General features: G+C 34.8%; 1 long non-coding RNA gene across 1 annotated transcript; it reads right to left on the bottom strand.

Annotated features, from left to right (window-relative positions):
• Positions 1-2,133: 2,133 nt before the first annotated feature.
• On the bottom strand, positions 2,134-4,968 carry LOC118484938. Its single transcript, XR_004875140.1, has 3 exons — positions 4,579-4,968; positions 2,678-2,744; positions 2,134-2,172 (listed from the first exon to the last, which is right to left on the bottom strand). It is a non-coding gene; the product is annotated as an uncharacterized LOC118484938 (long non-coding RNA).
• Between the last annotated feature and the right edge of the window lie 635 nt (positions 4,969-5,603).

Raw genomic sequence — 5,603 nt, 5'->3', positions numbered from 1 at the left:
AAAGAATCTAGACATATATGTTGGATAAATATAGTCTATCATGTGCCCGATAATGAAGAAGGAAATCAGTTATAGAATCCTCAAGATCGTATTGTTCATACATGTTTGAATAGATGATAATGTGGATAACCACAACCAAAATGCGTAGTGCCTCTTGCGTGTATTGGTCAAAGGTCTAAGTGGAAGAAGAAATAATTTGTTGAGGAGGGGAAACCAACCAGTGGCCTCCGTCCATATAGTATGCATTCCATACTCCATTGGCTTTGATCATCTGAAGTAGAGAAATTCCTTTGTCGTACTTGTTCGTGTGACGAATATGGTAATAGTGCTTGAGCTTCACGAGCTCCAACGAGATCATTAAAATCTCCATAGATGTCGAATAGAATGTATTGAGGGAGTTGTAGCATGGCTCATGCCATACTATCCCTTTGGATAAGACAAATGTCAATATGAAGGAATTTATTATATCCATTTCCAATAAATAAGATAAGGTGTCGTAGACACCAAAGAACCAACTCATGTACAAGAATTCTAGAATGTTGAGGAAAGATCCTCCATGAGTGGTTAACGAGTTTTATTTGTTTAGATGACTAGTCTCGAACAACTCGTGTTGTAGATTGAATATTAGGTGTGAACAATACGTATCGTCTTCCTGTATTCTATTGTAGGGTGTTATAGTAACCATCTCGGTTTGTGGTCTACTAGATAGAAATTTGAACAACTTAGGAATTTTGAATGGATAGTGATCACTAGCTTCGCCCGCAGAGTCCCCCAGAATTTCCATGCACTACAAGTTGTTATTACGTGGGCCCCCATAATAATAAATTGCCTTGCATGGTCACCCTAGCATTCTCTCGTTCAAAGCAGACGATCAGTCAGAGAGAGGACACTATTGTCTATGTTAAACACAGAAGGGAACTTCATGATAGTTCATGTGTCAACGTCCGTTGTCATTACTCGCAGAATGGCACGGCATTAGATGAAATAAAAATTAAGAGAATTCGTAAAAATAACAACTGGAGGGGCACCTTTAAGAAGAGTACTTCATCTTCCTTGTCTGGACAAGAGTGTCATCAATCATGATTTGGATGAGCCACAGGGACCTCGTCCCACTAATGGAGTTGTTGTCCAAGGCTACCACCTCTGCCTCATCGTCACTACTGAAGTCAGGCATCTCAGCATCCACGAGAAAGCAACCATCTTCCATGGGATCAATACTTTATGGTCTCACTTAGGAAGCACGTTCGTTATAAGCTCCGCAATAGACATCGGGTCGATATTCTCATGGAAGATGTATTATATAAAATATGTCATGTTTGAAAATAGAGTATCATATCTTGTGTAAAAGATGTCGTGTCTTAACCATGTTATGTGTGTCAAGGATGACAATGGAATTCGAAGTCGAAGGCATTTTGTTCTTGCCAGATATTCCGTATAACACATATATGAATAACCTATATATATAATCATGTAAAATCCTATCAAACAAGGATTTCTATCTTGTATAAGCTGAACTTGTAAACAGTTTATAATGTGTAAAATGATAATGTAATGTAATGTGTTGTAGGCACATAGTCTGTTAATGTAATGTGTCTATTTCTCATAGACTTCACCCATGGAAATGTCCTCGCTTGATTTATGTGAAATGAATTTTTGTTGTAGTGGACCATGAAAAATGTTTATGCAATGAAAGCCTTTTGACCTGTCCAATTTTATTTATAATCTGTTCAACATGAACAAGAGGTTTTCGTGAGAGGTCCCTAGTGATTGTAGACTTAGACTCGAGAAAGAATCCTGGTTCACTACAATCGACGCTCTGATACCAATCTGTCACACCCGCTCGTAGCGGAAGCGCGAGGTGTGATCTGATCGGTTCTCATTGCATAACAATATAGGTGAACATGCTAAATGAATAAAAACAAGCTCCAATGCCATTGTCATAATCATTTCAAAAGAACGCAACATAAGTTAAATGTATTGGTTACAAACCATAAAATGAAAATAAGTTGTCATCGTTTTTATACATCAAAATGTATGTCTTAAAATGTCAAGGCTTTGACCACTATATCACCGCAAAGAGGCGGTATATAACGGGCAAACCCTTCAAATGGTGGCATGGAGTCTTGATACTTGCTTTCCTTGACTGAAATGTCTGCATGGTCCACTAATTTCCTGAAATACATGTTAAGTTTGAAAACATCAACAAAAGTTGGCGAGTTCATGCAGTTTAGTTGTATGAGATGTATCTGTAAAATGTGAGTTGTATAAAATGTATCTGTAAAATGTGAGTTGTATAAAATGTATCTGTATGTAATGATGTAGTATGTAAAGCGTCAATGAAATCGTTGATCATTAATGTTTCGCGAGGACATTAATATGTGTGACGAAAAAGGAAGCAATCCAACCCTAGACGATTTTATGCCGATTCCTATCGACTGGGACACAAAAGCACTCTTCCGTATGGGTCCACGACCAAGAGTGGGGCTCGCCAAAACCCATTAGATCTAACCACTTGTACCTAGGTCCAAACTGGATTAATGGTGCTTAGATGTATAACCCTAATTCGCACATGATCTAAGGTGTTTCATTCCCTAACTTTAACATACGTTGAACATGTATTTTCCCCGATAGTTGTAAAGTTGTAAAACATTTAAATGAATAGGGGACATGAACTCACAGAATTGCGTCCGTGAATGGTAAGTAACTGTGATCTGACGTACGGTCGTCCTGAATAGTATCACCACCTACAAACGTTCTATATTTGTTAGACACTTCGGTCTTGTAATGACTTGAGTACAAGTCTTTTATCTTGAATATGTGTTAAGAATTCTATGTCTTTGTTATTCATTGAACTGTGTCTTAGATGTATTAATTGATAACTGTTTAGTGTATATATTTCGCCAAATATATATTCTTGTATCTCGTGAGTTGTATCATCGGGTCTTGTCCTCTGGATTTCATGTCTTGTATGAATAAATTGTATAATTGTATTTTTACCAATTTATATGTCATTGGGCTTAGCCCAAGAATTCATGTTGTTGGGCCAAAATAGTGTTGGGCTTCAATAGTGTTGGGCCTAAATAGTGTTGGGCCTAAATAGTGTTGGGCCTCAATAGTGTTGGGCTTAAATAGTGTTGGGCCTCAATAGTGTTGGGCCTAAATAGTGTTGGGCCTCAATAGTGTTGGGCCTCAATAGTGTTGGGCCCAAATGTTATTGGGCTTTATGTTATTGGGCCTTGGCCCATATGTTGGGTATTGGGCTTAGCCCATAAGTTTTGGTATTGGGCTTAGCCCATGTATTTATGTTAAGCCCATTTAGGATGATAAGCCCATTTGTAAAAATAGCCCATTTGTTATAAAATAAGCCCATTTGTTAAAAATAAGCCCATTCGTAAAATAGCCCATTTGTTATAAGAGAAGCCCATTTGTTAAAAATATATTCTTTCATTTTTATAAAAATTACTAAGTATAGGTTTTTTTTAGTTAAAAGAATACACAATAGTTTTTATAAGTTTCAAAACATTCGGATATTGTTTTCGGTGATGTGTATGTATTCGTGTCGAAAGATCGCCTAAACGTCGTAGTAACTTCCTCGGAATGGCGATATGTTCATAGATTCGCCCGTCGTCCGTTTTGACCATAAGTTGTGTTCGAAAGCTCGGAATGTCCGTAAGGTGTTTATAAGATGTATTTAAATGTAGTCTTGTAAGACTTTAGTCGAAATGTACATTGTGTTCATTTGTATCATTGTATTCAAGTTCCTAGTTATCATAAATATAACTAATACAAACAAATGACACATAGCACATAAGTTGTTAAGTTAACTAAATATATATTTTCTCAAAAATATATATTTATATCAAACTTTGCTTTTATAAAAACTATTCTTTAAAATCTTTTTAATCTAATAAAGATTTTGTCAAAAATAATAGTTTTTGTAACTTATGATTTTTAAGAAAAACTTGGCCATATTTTATTAGAAATATGGACTTTGCCATGTTTAATAAAAACACATCTTTTTCTTATAAAATCACCACTAATCTTCTCATATTTTTCTTAATAAAAACATATGAGATTTATAACATAACTTATCAAGATGAACTCATAATCATGTAGGGTTTTGGTATGATCTTTACATATGTTTACTAGTCCAAAAATCATATTTTACTTCTAGTTTTAACAAGCTTTTCATAAAAACCCATCTTGTATGTTTTCTTTTTATAACTTGTAAAAGCATTATTTTTAGTTAACAACCTTACATACTTTAACAAAATCAAAGATCATGATCCTCCATCTAAACATTCATGTTTAACAAAACCCTTAAACATTTTCATGTACACTTGTTAGATTATGTTTTTAAACATCATCTAACAAGTTATTTTTATGCTAATCATCAAAACTAGATCAAATATGCAAGTAATCATCTTTAACTCACAACATAAACACACTTTTATATCATGATTATTATTTTGCTTCTTTATATTTTCATCTTGTTTTGTATTGTTGTTTTAGTTATAAGTTGTTCTTTAACAATAAATACATAAACAAGTATGAAAATAAAGGATTTAGAAGTCTCACTTCTAGCTCTTGGCTAGGGATGATCTAGGTGAAAATAAGAAGCAAAGAAGATGAAGATTTGATGGTTGAAAGCTCTTAGATGAATGGAAATGCTTGCTTCAACTTGTGGTTGTCTTAGATCCTCCTAAGTTCCATGAAAATGCATCTTGATCATCATGAAAGTTGCTTGAAAATGAAGATGGGGGAGGGGTGTTCTTGACCGAAAATGGGGTGTTGTTGGGAGCTTTTGGTGTTGTGAAGATAGGAGGTGAAATGCATGAATGAAAGGGTTAGAAAAAGAAGGTAACTAGTTGCTACAATGATCACATTTCACCACTTGTATCAAGTTGCAACATGAAGTAAATATCTAGATATTATTGGTAACAAGTTGAAAGAAAAGTGGGGCCCACAAGGGGTGTTGCAACCGTGAATGGGGGGGGGGTTCCCTTTGCTTTTCCTTCTTGAATTACTTAGTAAAAATGCTAGAGTTCTTAGTTAGATGTTTTAGGTAGTTTATAAGTATAAGTGTTTAAGTGTTTAAAGGGTGTTAAATGATCATTACTAGACCAAAATGATCCGATTAACACTAGATGACCATTAAAAAAAAGATTTGATATCGTTCGGACATTTGTTTCGAATTGTTTCGGTTAGATGTTATTTGAACGCTAAGTTGCGAAACATGTGTGAATTGATGTAGTTATTGGCTCAGATATTACCCGAATGTATCCTCACATGAATTATATGTCAGATAATATTTTTACATGTCGTAAAAATATTAGAAAGCTGATTTCAGCAGAATTTATGCGGAAAAATGTTGAAATCATCGCTTTTAGTGCTTTTCGGGCAATTTTTAGTGTTATCGGACTTCGGAAAGGATTTAAATCAAACCCTTGTATTCCTAGTTAGGGTTTAATATATATAAGATGTTGGACTTTCGTCTAAGTCCTAAAGATGTCGTTTAGATGATTTTCTGCGGATTCTGCTTTTTCGTCAGAATACTAGTTTATTAGGTGCTTTTCTAGTAGTTTCGATGCATTGTTTAAACT

This window comes from Helianthus annuus, chromosome 12, assembly GCF_002127325.2.
Source record: "Helianthus annuus cultivar XRQ/B chromosome 12, HanXRQr2.0-SUNRISE, whole genome shotgun sequence".
NCBI classification, from domain to species: Eukaryota; Viridiplantae; Streptophyta; class Magnoliopsida; order Asterales; family Asteraceae; genus Helianthus; species Helianthus annuus.
This window is presented reverse-complemented; position numbering and strand designations above follow the sequence as displayed.